We start from the raw sequence: 19,828 nt of genomic DNA, 5'->3' as shown, positions 1-19,828 counted from the left end.
AGCAGCCCTCGCTCTGGTGTCCTCGCACCCGAGGAAGGACGCTGGAGTCAGTTGGCTCAGCTGCAGAGCCCGGACGGTCCTTGGCCGGCCCCCTTCTGGGTCTCCGTTCCCTCACATTCCCAGGCTGCGGCCGCCCCTCCAGGCACCCTCCCAGCCTCCAAAACACGCGGCACAGCTGCGTCCTACCCTGGGCGGGTGGGCGAGTGCAGCACGCTGCGCTAGGACCTCGGCCTGAGGCCCCGTCCCCACCTTGGGGGCAGAATGGGGGAGCAGGGCTGCAGGTGTCTGTCTCTCCCTGTCTCCCCCCACTCTTCCCACGAGTGTCTGTTCAATAAGTAGAACATATATGTAACAGGATATTTTATTCAAAGGATTTAAAGGAAATTCTGGCAGCCAGGAGCAGCAGATCCATTGAACAGGCACCAAGCCGCAGTGTAACGGGTGGGGGGGTGGGGGGGTGTAACAGGTGAGGCAGCCCTGACAGTCACGCTACAGGGCCCAAAGGCGAGCGAGTACAGGCCTCTGCTCCCCGCCTGTAGGGGGGACGCTTCGGGGCGGTGAAGCAGGTCCGCAGGTGGCCCTCTGTTCCTCTGTCCTGTCAAGTAAGGTGGCAAGGAGAAGGCACAGTTCCTAGAGCCGGCACCCAACCCTGGGTGTATCCCCTTCGCCTCCCAGTCTGGGGCCGGCTGTGGCGGTGGAGCTGGTCTGGGCTCCTGCGGGGTCTGCTCACGCAGCACCTCGCCTTCTGGAAGGTCCTCGGGGTGGCTGCGCTGGGGGCTCCCTGAGCCTTGGGGTGGGGGGACCCAGCAGCTCAGAGAAGCCGGAGGCTGGGTGTCTGCTCACTGCTCCCTGGACGGTTATGAAAAAGATAAAACCCAGGTTGCAATTGGAGGCTTAAAAACAAGAGTATTTGTCACTTGAAAAAACCTGGAAGTTCACCAAAGAAGGAACCTGAAAAGCCAGAGTGCTCAGCCTCTGCGCCCTCCCTCCCTCCTTTCTCTCTCCTCTCACCCTCTGTCCCCTTTTTGCTTTCTCTCTCCTTGTCCTCAAGCACTAAGTCCTTAAACATGACACAACTCACAAAGTGTCGGGCAAGGGGTAGATATAGCATAATGGTGATGCAAACAGACTCTCATGCTGAAGGTCCAAAGTCCCAGGTTCAGTCCCCCGCACCACCATAAGCCAGAGCTGAGCAGAGCTCTGGTTAAAAACAAAAAAACAGCTGAAACTTTGCCAGGCTAGTTGTCTCCGTCTGGCCACACCTAGTCCAAGGCGCTCCTCTGGGTGACCCCTAGCCCCCAGGCAGACAGCCCTGGTCACCCAGGGAGCTGCCGCCTCCGGCTCCCACCCCAGACCGCAGGAGCCCTCCCGCGAAGCCCTCCCAGAGCATTTGGCCCAGGCCCCCTTCATAGCCCGTCTCTGGGTGTCTGGTGTGACCGTGGCCTTGTCATCTTAGTTTTCTGGTTTTTTGTTTTAATACTCCCTTTTGTTGCCCTTGTTATTTTATTGTTGCTGTTATTGATGTCATTGTTGGATAGGACAGAGAAATGGAGAGAGGAGGGGAAGACAGGGGGGGAGAGAAAGACAGACACCTGCAGACCTGCTTCACCGCCTGTGAAGCGACTCCCCTGCAGGTGGGGAGCCCGGGCTCAAACCGGGATCCTTACGCTGGTCTTTGTGCTTTGCACCACCTGCGCTTAACCTGCTGCGCCACCGCCCGACTCCCAGCTCTGCCCTGAGCCCCAGATACCGGAGGGCTGAGCCGGCCCGGGGACTCAGGGATGGACGCCTGTGTAAGGGAGGGATGGGGTGTCCATGGCTGGACGTGCTCCCACCTGGGCACCACAGCCTCTGGGTATGCCACACCTGGCACAGCCACACCGAGACTGGTGAGGCGAGCTGGGTCCACGTGGTGATCACGGCCCCCAGGAGGCGGGGCAGGCGGGGGTCTCCATCCTGAGCCGAGGGGTGGGGCCCGGGGTCCAGGGCAGTGGAGGGTTGCCATCTGGTTGTCCGTTTTTCTCTCATGAAGACTCGGACTAGCTCTCGACATGTTAAACCTTTTCCCACATTTCTCTGGATTCACACTTAGTCAAATTCTTGTTTTAACGTTGAGGTATTCAAGCACTGAATCCCCAAGCACTCTAGGGGCCTGGTCTAGGCAGGTTGTAGTGGCAGCCCCAAACCCCAACTCCCAGCTGGCCACACACCCCAGGTTCCTCTATTGCCAGGGGCCACACATCCCAGAATCCTGTGCTGGTAGGAACCACACTTCCCAGCCTCCTGTGTTGGTAAGAACCACACTTCCCAGCATCCTGTTCATAGAGCCACGTTTCCCAGCATCCTCTGGTGCTAGGTGCCACACATCCCAGAATTCTGTGTTGGTAGAAACCACACTTCCCAGCATCCTGTTGGTAGGGAACCAAATTTCCCGGCATCCTGTGTTGTTAGGGGCCACATTTCCCAGCATCCTCTGGTGCTAGGTTCCACACATCCCAGCATCCTCTGTTGCCAGACACCACACTTCCCAGCATCCTGTGATGATAGGGACCACAGCTCCCAGCATCCTGTGTTGCTAGGGGCCTCACATCCCAGCATCCTGTGTTGCTATAGGCCAAAACTCCCAGCATCCTCTGTTGTTGGGGGCCTCACATCCCAGCATCCTGTGTTGCTATAGGCCAAAACTCCCAGCATCCTCTGTTGTTAGGGGCCTCACATCCCAGCATCCTGTGTTGCTAGGGACCACAACTTGCATCTTGTATTGCTAGGGTCCTCACATCCCAGCATCCTGTGTTTCTAGGGACCTCATATCCCAGCATTCTGTGTTGCTAGGGGCCACAGCTCCCAGCATCCTGTGTTGCTACGGGCCACAGCTCCCAGCATCTTGTGTTGCTAGGGACCTCACATCCCAGCATTCTGTGTTGCTATGGGCCACAACTCCCAGCATCCTCTGTTGCTATGGGCCACAACTCCCAGCATCCTGTGTTGCTAGGGACCACAACTCCTGGCATCTTGTGTTGCTAAGGACCTCACATCCCAGCATCTTGTGTTGCTAGGGACCTCACATCCCAGCATTCTGTGTTGCTAGGGACCTCACATCCCAGCATTCTGTGTTGCTAGGGGCCACATCTCCCAGCATCCTGTGTTGCTAGGGACCTCACATTCCAGCATCCTGTGTTGCTAGGGACCTCACATCCCAGCATTCTGTGTTGCTAGGGGCCACAGCTCCCAGCATCCTGTGGCGTTGGGCTCCCCCCACTCCTCCCCAGCATCCTGTGTTGCAGGGATGTTGTGTCACACTTCTGGCCAGTGGGCTGTGGGGGACAGTTGGGCATTTTTCTCCTCTGGCCATGGAAGCCCCCCACCCCCACCCCAGGCCTCCCTGCTTTCCTCCCCCTGCTGTGTGGGACAGTGGCCCTGTGTGGGGGCTTGAGGCTCGAGATGCCCAGTCTCACATCACCAGGAGCATGTACATCCTCAGGTGCCGCCGTTGACTGGGCGCAGGTGGCACATGACTCCGCAGCACTATCCTTGAGCCTCACGTCCCCACGCGGGTCACCCAGGAGAAGGAGCGGTCCCCAAGATGAGAAGTCTCCAGCAGGACCTGTGACCTGAGACCTGCTGGGTGCTGGGTGCCGGGTCCCTCATTTGCAGCTAGCTGCCGCCTGGGGCAGAGTGGGGGCCGTCCAGGCTCTGGGTTCTGATTCGCCACTTTTTCCTAAGGAACTTGCTGGTCATGTGGGCTGCCCCTGGCCCTGGGAGGCCCCTGCCAGCTCTGTCCGCCCCTCACCTCACACGACACGGGCCCACGTGAGTGCCAGCTCCGTCCTGCTGGGTGGGGACAGAGGACCCTGAATCCCCAGGTAGGAGCCGGGGAGGGACCCAGGCTCAGTACCCCACTGCCCCCCACTGGCTCAGCACTCTGTTTTTACTTTGTTTTATTAAATATTTATTCCCTTTTGTTGCCTTTGTTTTTTATTGTTGTAGTTATTGTTGTTATTGATGTCATTGTTGTTGGATAGGACAGAGAGAAATGGAGAGAGGAGGGGAAGACAGAGAGGGGGGAGAGAAAGACAGACACCTGCAGACCTGCTTCACCGCCTGTGAAGCGACTCTCCTGCAGGTGGGGAGCCGGGGGCTCGAACTGGGATCCTTGTGCTGGTCCTTGCGCTTTGCGCTGTGTGTGCTTAACCTGCTGCGCTACCGCCTGACTCCCTATTTTATTATTTTTTTAACCAGAGCTTTGTTCAGCTCTGGTTTATGGTGGTGCGGGAGCTTGAGCCTTGGACTCTGGAGCGTCAGGCAGGAGAGTCTGTTTGCATAACCACTATGCTGTCTACCCTTCTGCTCGACACTTTGAGCATTCTGTAAAAACATTCCTGTGGGGGAGTACAGCAGTGCTAAGTTCCTATTTTATTTTGTTTGGTTTTTAATTTATTATTATTTATTTATTTGATAGAGACAGCCAGATATCGAGAGGAAACGGGGAGACAGAGGGAGAGAGAGAGAGACACCTGCAGACCTGTGAAGCTTCCCCCCTGCAGGTGGGGCCCAGGGGCTTGAACCTGGGTTCTTGTGCAGTCGTGTGAGCCTCACCAGCAGCTTGAGCTCTGGCAGATGCACACCACTGTTATCTTACAATCTTGTTAATCATTATTTAATCACTAACATTTGAAAAAACACCTGGGGGTCGGGCGGTGGCGCAGTGGGTTAAGCGCACGTGGTGCAAAGCTCAAGGACTGGAGTAAAGATCCCGGTTCGAGCCTCTGGCTCCCCACCTGCAGGGGAGTCGCTTCCCAGGCGGTGAAGCAGGTCTGCAGGTGTCTGTCTGTCTTTCTCTCCCCCTCTCTGTCTTCACCTGCTCTCTCCATTTCTCTTTGTCCTATCCAACAACGAACAACATCAACGATGGCAATAATAATAACCACAACGAGGCTACAACAACAAGGGCAACAAAAGGGGGAAAAAAATGGCCTCCAGGAGCGGTGGATTCATGGTGCAGGCACCGAGCCCAGCAATAACCCTGGAGGGAAAACAAAAAACACCTTCTATAAAAGGTTCCTTCTCTTGCTTGGCAGGGGGTGGGCAGTCTGTCCTGTCCCCACGGTCTCTGGTCTCAGAAGAGCCGGGAACTGTCACCCGGCCTCTGTGCTTCTGGGGAGGAGGTGGGAAGCATCTGTGGGACAGTGTGGCCGAGAGGGGGAGGGGCTGGCCCACCCCGGGTTGGCAGAGACTGGGGACTGGGGTCCCGAGCAGGGTCCCGGGGGTGGGCTTCCTGCTGCCTAGTGCGGTGAGGCGGGCAGACCCTCAGGGCAGCAGCAAGCGGGCAGAGATGGGGGGCCCGGCCCCTGCACGCTGGGGACCCCAGCTCCTTGGGACGGATGGCAGTGGTGAGTCACTTCCTGCTCAGTCAGCTGCCAGCCTGTGGCCTGGTCCCTCTGAATGGAGAAATCAGTTGTCATGGCAACCAAGGTGGCTTTTGGTCCCTGGCCCTGCCCGCTGGGCCGCAGTGTCCAGCCTGCCCCACCCCCGGGACTCTGTGTGAGAGGTGGACTGTGATACAGGCCCCCGGGAGGCTCGGGACGCCTGGAGGTGGCCACCCTTCCCGAGGATGTGGCATTGGAGGCTTCATGGTAGTGACAGGAACGTCCCTCGGGGCTCGGACCCCACCCAGATTTTTCCTGAAGGAAAGAGCATCATAGACCCGACATATCACCCGGGTTCGAGCTGCCTCGACCCACCTGCAGGGGGAAGCTTCACGAGTGGTGGAGCAGGGCTGCAGGTGTCTCTCCGTCTCTCTCCCTCTCTGTCTCCCCCTCCCCTCTCTAGTTGTCTCTGTGTCCTGTCCAGTAAAGCAGAAAGGGAAGAGAGGGGGAAAGAAGGTTACAGGAATCACAAACGCAGTGAAGGTGGGCTGAGTCAGGAGTGGGGAACCTTTCTCCTGCCCAGGACCCTTTAGAAATGTGATGGCCACTGTGAGTGTGTAGAGCCCCTCTGATCTGGGCTGGGGGACAGTGTGGCCCGCGGATCTACGCTGCCCATAAAGCCACTCGGCTGTTGCAGGCAGGACTCCAGATTCCGTAAGTCTGGGGGCCTTTTCTGTGGCAGCAGTAAGTGCAGATTGAAAGCTGATGCTTCTGCAGATAAAGCGTCCCCCAGACGAGCCTGGTGTCCGCACTCACCGGGCTTCCTGCAGGTGCTAAAACAGGAGTGGAAGCTGGGCCTTCCACGCAAGGCCGCCTCCACTCTGCCCATACCCCAGGCTGCCCCGCGAGGGCTGGGCTTCTGCTCCTGAGGGCTGCGGGGGGCCTGATGTGTGGGTCCCCTGGCCCCCTGCCCCTGCTCCCCCCTCCCCACTTGGGCCTGACTCCTTCTGTCTGTTTCTCTCTCAGCAAATCCCTGCTCTGCTCTGGCTTCTGCAGGGGCCGAGGACTGAACCTAGGATGCCCCTTGGCATGTCCTGTGCTCTGTCACTCACCTATCTGCCTGGCACTTGGCGTTTAATTAATTATTATTATTGTTATTGTTAGTGATTTAGTAGTGATTAACAAGACTGTAAGATAACAGAGGCACAATTCCCCACTGTTCCCACCACCAGAGTTCTGTGTCCCATCCCCTCCACTGGAAGCTTCCCTGTTCTTTATCCCTCTGGAGATGAACCAGGATCTTTATGGGGAGCAGCAGGTGGAAGGTCTGGCTTCTGTCATTGCTTCTCCGCTGGACATGGGTGTTGGCAGGTGGACCCACACCCCCAGCCTGTGTCTGTCTGTCCCTAGTGGGGCAGGGCTCTGGGGAGGGGAGGCTCCAGGACACAGGGGTGAGGCCGTCTGCCCAGAAAGTCAGGTTGGCATCATGGCAGCATCTGCAGCTCGGTGGCTGAGAAGGGGTAAGATATAAAGCAGGACAAATTGTTTAATAAACTGGAACCCAGAGGTAGGAATAGGGCAGATGAGATTAGGGGTCTTTATGTGGGAAGAAGCTAGGAAGTCTATTTTAGGCATGTTCCAAGGGGCCCATGACCTCAGTAACTTTAGCCTGAGCCCGACAGCTAACATGCAGGAGATGGGGAGATGGTGTCAGAGTTGACAATAGGACTAGAAGCTGGATCAGGGCAGAGAGCAGCTGCCAAATATGAGGAAAGCATATAAACACCATTACCTGTTGACCCCATCCACCTGCCCCAGGGCTCATATCTATTCACATCCAGCACAGGGGCCCGTGTGGCCTCTGAGTCCCCGTCAGTCTGACCTCACAGTCCAGGGTCACAGCTGAAACATTCTGGTCCGCTCTCATGTCAGGACCCGTCTTCCTCGAGGGGCAGAGCAGGCAGACAGCCTCCCTTGGGAGAGTGGGGCGTCCCTGCCATGGCTGCTCTAAGGTGTTGATTCTGATCCAAATACCTTCTGGAACATTCTTTTTGGAGTTTCCTGGGGGAGCCCTGGGACTCACGGGTGGCCACTATGTTTTGGATCATGATTTCTTCCTTCCTTCCTTCCTTCCTTTCTGCCTTCCTCTCTTCTTTCTATTGTCTCCAGGGTTACCTGGAGCTCAGTGCCCACACAGCAGATTCACCACTCTCATCGGCCAGTTTTTTTCTTTTCTTTCTATTTTATTGGGTAGAGACAGAAATTGAGAGGGGAAGGGAGATAGGGAGAAAGAGACACCTGCAACCCTGTAGGTGGGGATCAGGGGACTTGAACCCAGGTCCTTGAGCCTAGTGACGTGTGTGCCACTGGCTGCCCCCTGGAGGAAAGGTCTGACCACCTGCTGGCTTGGTGACAGCTCCTCTCTCCCTCCCCCTCTCTCCTGCTACCTGCAGTTCCCAGTCTGCAGGGAAGGGTCCTGGCCCGGCCACCTCCCCTCGTCTGTGTGTCTGCAGCTGCCTCCCCAGGGCCTGGGCCCCAGATGGCGCTCACGGGCCCTGTCCAGGGTTCCAGGAGGCACCAGAGTGTGTGCATGGCGTGGCCTGGGCACAGGCAGCCGGCGGGCAGGTGGCCCCAAGTGCCAGCATGGAAGCCAGAGCCGCACTGTGGCTGGGGCTCCAGGCAGAGCTGGTCCAGCCTGGCCTTGCCTGCAGATCCCTGGGGACACGTCCACTCCCCGGTCTCGGGGGTCCTGAGCCTGCACCCTCCTTCCTGGAGCTGCTGGGGGCCCTACCTGTGAGGCGTGGCCCTGGGGTGTGGTGGTGGGACAGATTTGACTCCTAGGGGGTCTTTTAAAATATATATTATTTTAATATTTATTTTGTTGTTATTTTTTTTTTTTACCAGAGCACTGCTCAGCTCTGGTTTATGGTGGTGTGGGGGATTGAACCTGGGCCTTTGGAGCCTCAGGCATGAGAGTCTCTTTGCATAACCATTATGCTATCTACCCCCACCATATTTTATTTATCTTAAAAAGAGAGAGAAGGAGGGAGAGATAGCAGAGCCCTGCTCAGGTCTGGCTGCTTGGTGCTTCTGGGGAAGGAACCTGGGATGTCAGAGCCTCAGGCAGGAAAACCCTTTGCAGAACCATCATCCTATTTCCTCAGCCCTTTAAATATTTTATTTATTTACTGGGTAAAGATGGGGAGCTCAAGAGGGGAGAGGGAGGGTGTTGGGATATTGTGCAGATGTGGTTGAACACTGGCAGGGCCCACAAACCACTCTGTTTCCGTGCAAGTGTCATTTCCAGACGCCACCACGCTACCCACTCAGGGTGTTGCTAATCCCGCCAGCTTTCCGCCTTCCCAGAATGCCTTCCTCTTTACCCCCTCCCCTAGCCAATTCCATCCTGATTTGCCACTTGCGGAATTCTCCTACAAAAGTCACTTCTGTTTCCTCTCTCTCTTCTTCCCTCTCTCTCTTTCTCTTCCGCGTACCGACCTGGAGAAGGGCTGGTGGGCATAGCGGGAGGCGGCCATTTTGCTAGCTCCACGTGGCCTAAACCCGCTGTGCTCACACCCATCTCTGGGGCGTCCCCAGGAATAAAGATTTGTGTACCCACTCCACCACAAGCTCCTGGTCTCTTCTCTCTCCAGCGACGCTAGCCCGGCAGGAGGGAAAGAGGGAGGGAGGGAGGGAGGGAGGGAGGGAGGGAGGGAGGGAGGGGAGAGGGACACCTGCAGCCTTGCTTCACCGCTCATGAAGCTTCCCCCCTGCAGGTGAGGACCAGGAGCTCGGACCCAGATCCTTGAGCTTGGTAGCAGGTGCACTCAACCAGGTGCACCACCACACGGCCCGCAGAGAGAGTCTAATGCAGATTCTGAGTCTAGACTGTGCGAAAGGACAGGCCCCCATGCCTCCGCCAGGCCCCGTGCCGTCCACCCTTGGGAGTCTGAAGAGCCCGTAGGCCATTTAGGCTGGACTCCTGGGAGGAGTTTGAGGTGCCCTCCCAACCCCAACCCCAACCCTAATCTGAGCTCAGCACTCTGCCCCCGAGCAAGGCCAGAGCGGCACTGAAACTCTGTCCCTTTGCCAGCACTGGGCTTCCTGGCAGCCACCCAGAGAGAGAGCTGGGCCCCGCACACCCCCGGCTGCCCACCTGCAGGGGGAAGCTTCACAAGCAGTGGGGAAGGGCTGCAGGGGTCTCTCGGTACTGAGTCTCAGAGGTAAACCTAGTGGCAATAGAAAGAGAGGAAGGGAGGAAGGGAGGGAGGGAGGGAGGAAGGAAGGAAGGAAAGGAGGGAGGAAGGAAAAGGGAGGGAGGGAGGAAGGAAGGAAGGAAGGAAGGAAGGAAGGAAGGAAGGAGGGAAGGAAGGAAAGGGGAGTGGGGCACCTGGTTAAGTGCTCACATTACAATACACAAGGACCTGGGTTCAAGCCCCCGGTCCCCACCTGCAGGGGAAAAGCTTCACAAGTGGTGAAGCAGGGCTGCAGGTGTCTCTCTGTCTCTCCTCTTCCCTTCAATTTCTCTCTGTCTCTATCCAATAAAAAATCTATGACAGATTTAAAAGAAAGAAAGAAAAATCTTAGAGAAAGAAATGAAGGAAGGAAGGAAGGAAGGGAGGAAGGAAGGAAGGAAGGAAGGGACAGGGAAAAGAGAGGGGGGGGGGTCCGGAAGGGGGCGCAGTGGATGAAGCACTGGACTCTCAAGCATGAGGTCCTGGGTTCAGTCCCGGCAGCACATGCACCAGAGTGAGGTCTGGCTCTTTCTCTCTCCTCCTATGTTTCTCATTGGTAAATAAATAAAACCTTGTGTGTGTGTGTGTGAGAGAGAGAGAGAGGAGGGAGGGAGAGAAGGAAAGGGAGGAAGGAATGAGGGAGGAAGGGAGGTTGAGCCCCTGGCACCACGTCAGAGGCCCCAGGTTCCCGAGGGGCCTGCTGTGGGCAGCGGGGGGCTTCGGTCCCAGCTGTGCCCACCGCCAGCGCTCCCAGTCCCCACTCAGGCTGAGTCTGGGGTGAGCACCCACCCAGGACTGTACCCGGCCGCCTCTGGGACCCAGAGCGTGTGGGCGGATGAGTCGGGGGCAGCGGCCCCTGACCCACCTGGCCCGGGAGGACTTTCTGCCAAGTTCTAGCCTGGCACCGCAGACAGGCTGAGCCCGCTGCACCGCCCCTGGGCCCTGACGTCAGGCTCGGGTCCACACCTGCCCACCCGCCCCCCCCCCCCACCCTGCGGGCGGCCGGCCCACGGCTTGGCAGGGTCGGGGACACCTCAGGACCTCAGAACAATGAGAGCTGGCGGGCGCCCCCGCATTCCGCCGGGAGGCTGCACTCCTGGAAGGGCACCGTGTCCTCCCGCCCAACCAGCGCCCGCTCCGCCGTGGGCACAGGCCAGGCAGTGCGTCCACCCTGCCCACCCTGCCCACACGCAGCCTGGGGCCCCAGAGGGCCGCCTGCCCGGACCCGGAGCCCCCGGGACAGGCAGGAGCGGTGACCCTGCGGGGGCAGCGGGGAGGGTCACTGGCCGCCCTGCACACACACTGGCTCACCCGCTCTGGGGCTCGAACAGACGGACACGCTCATGCCCACGGGCACACGCTGGCACCCACAGCCCAAGCCACACACTGGCCCACTCGCAGCCTGAGCTCACACTCACAGACTTGCACGATCTTTGCAATTCACTCACGCACACCCTGCACACAAGTCCCTGCACACACTCACACACTTGCACACACACACTCTCACATGCTCACACACACAGTCACTCACATGCTCACACACACTTGCACACACAACACACACAACACACACTCTCACACACACTCACACATTCACTCACACACACACACTCACACACACACTCACACACACAACACACACAACACACACTCTCACACACACACTCACACATTCACTCACACACACACACTCACACACACTCACACACTCACACACACACACTCACACACACACACTTACACACACACACTCACACACACACTGACACACTCACACACACACACTCACACACACTCACACACACACTCACACACACTCACACACTCACACACACTCACACACACACTTACACTCACACACACTCACACACACTCACACACACACACACTCACACACACTATCACACACACCCTCACACACACTCACACACACACACACTCACACACACTCACACACACACTCACACACACACTCACACACACACACTCACACACACACTCACACACACTCACACACTCACACACACTCACACACACACTCACACACACACTCACACACTCACACACACACACTCACACACACACTCACACACACACACACACACTCACACACACTCACACACTCACACACACACACTCACACACACTCACACACACACTCACACACACTCACACACTCACACACACTCACACACACACTCACACACACACACACACACACTCACACACTCACACACACTCACACACTCACACACACACACTCACACACTCACACACACTCATGCACACACACTCATACACACACACACTCACACAGTAACGCTGACACACACACTCACACACACGCACTCATGCAAACACATGCACACATAAGTGACACACAAGCTCACACCTGCACACGTGTCTGCACACACTCACACTCACACTCACACTCATTCAGATGGCAGCCCCCAGCAGGACTGGCCAGCAGGTCCAGGTCAGAGGAGGGCGCAGTGGACAGATGCCCAGGAGCAGGGTGGGCGCCCAGAGGGGCCTGGGCCACACAGCCAGTCAGGCCTCCAGCAGGGTGCCCGCCACCCTTCACGCACTCTGGGGGAAGGGGGCCCGGCCTCTGTGTGCCTACCTGCGCGCCCCCAGCACAGGCCTCCCCTGCCCTTCCCCTTCTCCGACCCCCTCGCCCTCGCCCTCCTCCCCTCCTCCTACTCTCCTCCACTCCCCTTCCCCCTTCTCCAATCCCCCTCCCCCTACTCCCCCCCTCCTCCTCCGCCTTCCTCCTTCTTCCGCCTTCTCCCCCTCCCCCCTCTACCCTCCCTCTCGCCCTCCTCTCCCTCCTCCCCCACCCCCCTCTTCTCTGCAAAGCCACGCTGCATGGATCTCTTGGAAGGGAGCAGTGCGTCTGCTGCCAGTGACACATGTGAACTTTCAAGGGAAGAGCCAGGTTCTGGCAGCAGCGGCCAAGCCGCCCAGAGGCTTCGGAGCTTCCCATGACTTAGGGAACGTTCCAGAAGATGCACAGAGATAGGGCGGAGGGGAGGGGAGCTTCGATGGAACGGCCTGAAAGGCATCGGGCAGAGAGCAGGGAGGGGTGGAGGAGCAGTGGGAGGAGGGGTGGGGGGAGGTCAGACGAGGGGAGAGGTGGGGGGGTCAGGGAGGGAGAGCAGTCAAGGGAGGGGAGCAGTCTAGGTGGAGCGGGGAGAAGGCGGAAGGGCCCCACCCCCACCCCCGGCACAGCCCCCGGGATGCAGACCTCAGGGACACACCGACACCCAGTGGGCAGGAGGTCGGGGACACGGGGTCACAGTTCTGATGGCCACTGAGGGTTACGTGGGGACCAGAGAAAAGCCCAGCTGCAGCGGGTGAGATCTGCCACATAGTCAGCAAGGTTCCAGTGCTGGCGCCACATGGCGTCACCACAGCACCGGGAGAAGCTCGTTCTCTCTGAATGAGTGGAAAGGGCCCCGGAGCTGTGAGCCGACCTGGCCACACACGCTCACACTCACACCTTGGTCCGCCTGCCAGGTGTCCATCATGAGCTTCAGCCAAAGCGAGACATCCCTGCGGTCACCTCCAGTGTCCTCCACAGGGCACTTTCACTCGGCTGGGAGGCGGGACCCATGTTCCCAGCAACAATGGCAACGGGAGAGCAGCCATCTCATGAGGTGCTGTCTCTGAGGCCACCCATCTCTGAGGCCACCCGTCTCTGAGGGCACCCGTCTCTGAGGCCACCCGTCTCTGAGGCCACCCGTCTCTGAGGGCACCCGTCTCTGAGGCCACCCGTCTCTGAGGCCACCCGTCTCTGAGGGCACCCGTCTCTGAGGGCACCCGTCTCTGAGGGCACCCGTCTCTGAGGCCACCCGTCTCTGAGGCCCCGTCTCTGAGGCCACCCGTCTCTGAGGGCACCCGTCTCTGAGGGCACTGACCACCTGCTTCCACGTCGGCATCCCACGGCCACGGCCATCACTTTGGGGAGTAGAAGCACCTTCCGGAAACTTTGTTTTCTTCTTTCCTTTTTTAAAACATATTTTTTCGATATTTCGTTTTTATTTATTGGATAAAGAGAGAAACTGAGAGGGGAGGGGGAGATAGAGAGAGAGAGATAAATAGAGAGAGAGAGAGAGACCTGCAGCCCTGCTCCACCACTCGTGAAGCTTCCCTCCTGCAGGTGGGGACCAGGGGCTTGAACCTGGGTCCTTCCTTCCTCTCTTTCTTTTCCCCTCCAGGGTTGCTGTGGGGGTTCCGTGCCTGCAGAAGCCTCCTCTTCACTGCTGGTCTGGGACAGGTAGACTGGCTCCCGGGGGCCCAGCTCTAAGGGTCTGGGGACACCAGAGACCAGGACAGACACCGGGCAGGACACACAGCTCACTGGCTGGCACAGGTGCGTCTCTGGTATGAAGTGGCCAAGCAGCCCAGCAAGCATCCCCCCACCTCTGCCACGTGGCCCGGGTTCCACCTGGAGGAAGCCTTTGTACTGGGGGGGGGGGGGTCCTCTCCCTGTCTCTGTCTGTCCGCAAATGTCAGTCCACAATGGTGAAAATCCAGAAGTGATAAGATAGATGTTTACGTTTGGGGCAAGAGGGACAGCTCATGGGGTGGGGTGTCTGTCTCACCACGCACACAGCCCAGGCTCAAACCCTAGCACCACGGCAAGGCCACAGCACCAGGGGGGACTCCAGCACCGAGATCTCTCTCCCCCTCTATCTGCTTCTCTTTCAGAATGAGACACGAAACAACAACAAAAGTGGCCTTTGAGAGCAGAACAGACACCAGCTCTGACGTAGCTGAAGTCCCCTCCTGAGCGGAAGCCAGAGCAAGGGGGAGGCAGGTGTTGGGCGCAGGCTGGGCAGGGACCCTGAGCCTCCCAGGCCTGCGGAGAGGGGCAGTGGGGTGTCCTCTGTGGGGGCGGGGGGGGGCAGGACCTCAGCCCACGGGAGGCTCCCCTCAACAAGCTGCCCACCCGTGGCCACCGTGAGCCCTGCAGGGACCCTGGGCCACGCCGGGTGATGCCTGGGGGTCCAGGTGACCACACGACGTCAGGAGACAGCCAGGTGTCTCTCCTAGCTGCGCCCAGCTGCCTGCGTGGACACCGAGCCGACCACTCTGCTGCCGGGCCAGCTCTGGCTCCTGCCACACCCACCCCTGGAGGACCCGGGGGTCCCTCTAAGTCAGGGCGTCTCACACAGCCCACCCACCCCCACCCCCGTGGCCTTGGGAGTTGTACTGCCTCACCACGCACACGTTTCTGTCTGGTTCTGCCAATTTCCCTTTGAACGATTTCCCAGAAATCTCCCCGCCTCCGGGTTCCACGGAACAAACATCTTCACGGTACCTCATGAGCCTCCGGGGTGGTGAGGGGGCCAGCAGGGACCAGAAGGCCAGCTCAAAGGACGCCTGCCTGGGACTCGGGGTCTCCACAGTCGTGACAGCAGGGCCCTGCTGGGGGGTCTGGGGGTGAGCAGACTGGGAGACGAGGTGGGAGGTGGGGCCCTGGGACCGCCTCTCCCTGAGGGTGACGGGAGGGGTCCCCACGGGGGCTGGGGGCACACACTGCCCCCTCAATATCAATGACAGGAGTTTTTTAATTTGCACTTTTGATTAGTGATTTAATATTGGTTTTGCAAATTATGAGATAACAGGTCTAATTCCACACAGCTCCCACCACCAGAGCTCTGTGTCCCCATCCCCTCCACAGGAAACTGCAGTGGTTCTCCCAAGGTCACAGATACGAGCTGATCATTTATATATATATTTATATATTTATATATCTGCCCATTTCCCCCTCTGCTCCTGCCTTCTCTTCCTTCCTCAGTCACACCTCCACCTGCGACTCCTTCCGAGTGTCCTTCCTTTCCCTCTTCTCTCTCCGGGTCCTGATGGAGTCGGGGCTCAGAGCCCTCTGGGCATCTCCCTGACATTTCTCCCCCTCTGGGAGCAGGGACCCAAATTCTCTATGGGGAGCAGGAGGGGGAGTTCTGGCTTCTGTCATTGCTTCTCCGCTGGACATGGGCGTTGGCAGATGCGTCCCCACCCCCAGCCTGTGTCTGTCTGTCCCTAGTGGGGCAGGTCACACTGGGGAGGACATCTCAGTGGCAGGATTTTCTCTAGACAGCCTGGTGCTCAGCAGATCACCATGCAGACTCCATCACCTGGACACCCCAGGCAGTGCCAAGAGCCAAATGTGAGCAGGCTAGGGACCCACAGAAGTGCCAGCAGTGACCTCAGATCACCCTGTGCCATAGAAAGGGGGGGATGGTATGTTAACTCTCTTTTCAGCCACCAGGTTCCAGATGCCAGCATGATGCCAACCAGGCTTCCCTGGACAGACAACCCCACCAATGTGTCCTGGAGCCCCGCTTCCCCAGAGCCCTGCCCCACCAGGGAAAGAAAGAGACAGGCTGGGAGAATGGATCCAAGCGTCTGGTGACCATCCCCCCCTTTCTATGGATCCACCTGTCAACGCCCATGTTCAGCCGGGAAGCAATTACAGAAGCCAGACCTCCCACCTTCTGCATCCCACAGTGACCCTGGGTCCATGCTCCCAGAGGGATAAATAATAGGAAAGCTGTCAGGGGAGGGATGGGATATGGAGTTCTGGTGGTGGGAATTGTGTGAAGCTGTATCCCTCTTATCCTATGTTTTATCAGTGTTTCCTTTTTATAAATAAAATAAAGATCTGGCCATAGAGAGGGAGAGAGACAGAGACACCTGCAGCCCTACTTCTCCACCTGTGAAGCTTCCCCCCTGCAGGTGGGGAATGGGGACTCGAACCCGGGTCCTTATGCTCAGTAACGTGTGCGTTCATCCTGAGACCCAGCGCAGGAAGCCGGGGCTGTGGGCAGCGTCTTCACCCCCCCACAATGGGGCCTGCTTCCCGGACGTCACAGGGTCCCACGGGAGACTCCGAGAGCTCGGGGCCTCAGCTGCTCCCGCTCAGAATAGCCCTGCACCCCAGTCATTGCTATAGATGTGCTCTGGCAGTATGCGGTTTTATTTTTAAAATAATCGGTTTTATTGTGCCGGAAATAGTGGTGCACGCCTCCCACAAGCTTCTGAAGCCGGCTGGCCCTGACTTCCCCGAAGACGGATTAATCCCCCGTTTCACTCACGGCAATGGAATTCACACCTCATCGCGCCACAGAGGGGGTACCTCCTGCTTCATCGCCCTGAGACCCTGCTCGTGACACTTCTGTCCCGGGTGTGGGGCAATCCCAGGACAGAGCTGGGCCGCTGCCACGTGGTAACCACGGGCCTGTGTCCCGGGGGCCTGTCCTTACAGATGGCCAGCAGTGATGGCAGGCCAGGCTGAGTCTACCCTGGGGCCTGGGGACAGGACATCGGGGTCTGGGGTCCCAGAAGTGCTGATGCTCAGGGCTGCAGGCTGCTGTCACCTGCCCTAGGCCCCCCTCCCCGTGCACAATTCAAGCCACCTTCACAACAGCCATCACAAAACTGCCCACTAGGCAAAGGAGCCTCCTCACTGCTGGTGGGAATGTCAGTGGTCCAGCCGCTGTGCAGAGCAGTCTGGAGACTCTCAGGAGGCCAGAAGTGGGGCTGCCCCGTGACCCTGCAATTCCTCTCCTGGGCATAGAGCCTAAGGAATCAAACACACTCATTTAAAAGTTCTTGGCTTTGTATGTTAACTCTCTTTTCAGCCACCAGGTTCCAGATGCTAACATGATGCCGACCAGACTTCCCTGGACAGACGACCCCACCAATGTGTCCTGGAGCCCTGCTTCCCCAGAGCCCTGCCCCACCAGGGAATGAGAGAGACAGGCTGGGAGTATGGATCCACCTGGCAACGCCCATGTTCAGTGGGGAAGCAATGACAGAAGCCAGACCTTCCACCTTCTGCATCCCACAGTGACCCTGGGTCCATGCTCCCAGAGGGATAAAGAATAGGAAAGCTGTCAGGGGAGGGATGGGATACGGAGTTCTGGTGGTGGGAACTGTGTGGAGCTGTACCCCTCTTATCCTATGGTTTTGTCAGTGTTTCCTTTCAATAAATAAAATAAAGATCTGTGATCACCTGTGTTCATAGCAGCACAACTTGTAACAGCCAAAACCTGGGAACAACACAGGTGTCCAACATCAGGTGAGCGGCTCAGAAAGCTCACAAAGGAATACTACTCAGCTGTGAAGAAGGATGAATTCACCTGCTTCACCTCCTCTTGGATGGAGCCTGAAGGAATCCTGTGAAGTGAGATCAGCCAGAAAGAGAAGGATGAAGATGGGATGATCTCACTCAGGGACAGAAGTGGAGAAATCAGAACAGAAGGGGAGACACCAAGCAGAACGTGGGCTGGGTTTGCTGTCTTGCACCAAAGTGAAGGGCTCTGGGTGGATGGGGGGGTTAGGTCCTGGTGCTGATGGTGGAGGAGGCCCTGGAGGGGGAGTTAGAGTGTTATGTGGAAAACTGAGAAATTTTGCACATGAGTCAACAATTGCATTTACTATAAACCATTAATTCCTCCCATAAAAAAATTTAAAGACTTTAACAAATAAAAAAAATAAAACTCTCCCAACACCGGCCTCTTCTCCTGTACAAACTGGGCTTCAAATCCCAGACTCGACTGATGCCCTGTCAGCAGAGGTCTGTCTCAGCAGAGACATTCAGAGGAGGGGAGAGACAGTGGGGAAGAGACAGTACAAGGCAGTGAAGCGGCAGAACACGGGACTTGCAGGCTCAGAACTCAGATCCTGACGCCACACCTGCCAAGGACTTTGTAGCATTCTCCCCCCGTTAGTAAACTAAGATTACATATATGTAATTTTTAGTTCAATTTATTTTATTTTTCCCCCAGAGCCCTGCTGAGCTCTGGCTGATGGTGGTGCTGGGGATTAAACCCCAGACCTCAGCGCCTCAGGCAGGAGAGTCTCTGCAGAACCATCCTGCTGTCTCCCCCATTTTAGACACATGCAGAGAGACAGAGTGAAAAGGGCCCCAGCGTCCACATCTCCTTCAATACAGTGGGGGCCAAGCGCAAACCTCATGTGTACACACAGCCAAGCGGCACACTGCCTAGGGGAGCTATTCACAGGCCCAGAGCTTATTTTTAGAAGGTTTATTTATGAGAGAGAAGAGAGAGAGAGAGAGGCCAGAGCCCTGCTCAGTGCCGGCAGCTGCAGCTGAACCCAGCACCTCCTGTCTGCAAGGCCTGTGCTCTACCCACCGTGCTATCTCTGTGGCCTTTTGGAATGAAGTCGAAGGTGGTTGCCTTCAGCCTCCAACCCCAGGTGTTGGCTGAAGATCTGCTTCTGGGCTGGGTTTCTGGCTGGTGGGTGGCTGGCCGACTCCTCCAGCCCCTTCTTTCTCCCCACAGTGCTCCAGGGCCATGGCGGCTGGCATGGGGAGCTCTGGGTCACAGGCTCGAGTCCCTCCCAGCCCCAAGACTGTTCCATTTCCTCTGAGCCCGAGGAGTCTGAGGGTTGGGTGAATGGGTCCATTTCCCGAGTTTTGTCAAGTGTGGACACGTGGAGCCCTTCCAGTCCCGTCCCCAAAGGGTGATGTGCGTCCTTCCCACTTGTCTCAGCCTGCAGGTCTATTGGCCTCTTTCAAAGAAGCGGATTTTTGTTTCCTGGTTTCCGCACCCCCCTTCCTGTCGGCTGTCTCATGGCTTCCTTGCTCCAGCTGCTCAGATCTTTTTCCTCTCCCTTCCCTCGTCTCTTCCGGTAGGAACGGAATTCGGATCTGAGATGTCTCCTTCTTGCCGACGCGAACTTTCCCCGTCTTGTTATCTTGGCACTGGGTCTCTTGTGTATTTCTCCTCCCGGACACCTCTGACCTGGAGTGAGATGAGCTTCAGCTGGTGCATTTACAGCCCCTTGTCTCCAGACTCGGAGGTCACACAGGCTCCTGTGTTGAATATGAACAGACATGGGCCCTGGGGCAGGTCCATGGGGTTTACAGTTAATGGCACATACATACTTTCCTCACATTTCGCAGCTGCTCTCTGCCCTGATCCAGCTTCTAGTCCTATTCTCAATTCTGACACCTTCTTCCCAGACGATACTTTGAGTCCACCTGCATGTTAGCTGTCAGGCTCAGGCTAAAGTTACTGAAGTCATGGGCCCCTTGGAACATGCCTAAAATAGACTTCCTAGCTTCTTCCCACACAAAGACCCCTAATCTCATCTGCTCTATTCCTACCTTTGGGTTCCAGTTTATTAAACAATTTGTCCTGCTTTATATCTTACCCCTTCTCAGCCACCGAGTTGCAGATGCTGCCATGA

At 57.4% G+C, this 19,828-nt stretch overlaps 1 protein-coding gene across 1 annotated transcript in view; it reads right to left on the bottom strand.

Annotated features, from left to right (window-relative positions):
- ASB1 (ankyrin repeat and SOCS box containing 1) overlaps positions 1–19,828 on the bottom strand; it is a 491,590-nt gene that overhangs the window by 190,422 nt on the left and 281,340 nt on the right. The window lies entirely within an intron of this gene.

The sequence above is a fragment of the Erinaceus europaeus genome, chromosome 7 (assembly GCF_950295315.1).
Source record: "Erinaceus europaeus chromosome 7, mEriEur2.1, whole genome shotgun sequence".
Classification (NCBI taxonomy): Eukaryota; Metazoa; Chordata; class Mammalia; order Eulipotyphla; family Erinaceidae; genus Erinaceus; species Erinaceus europaeus.
The sequence above is the reverse complement of the archived record's forward strand: the minus strand, read 5'-3'. Positions and strand labels throughout refer to the sequence as shown.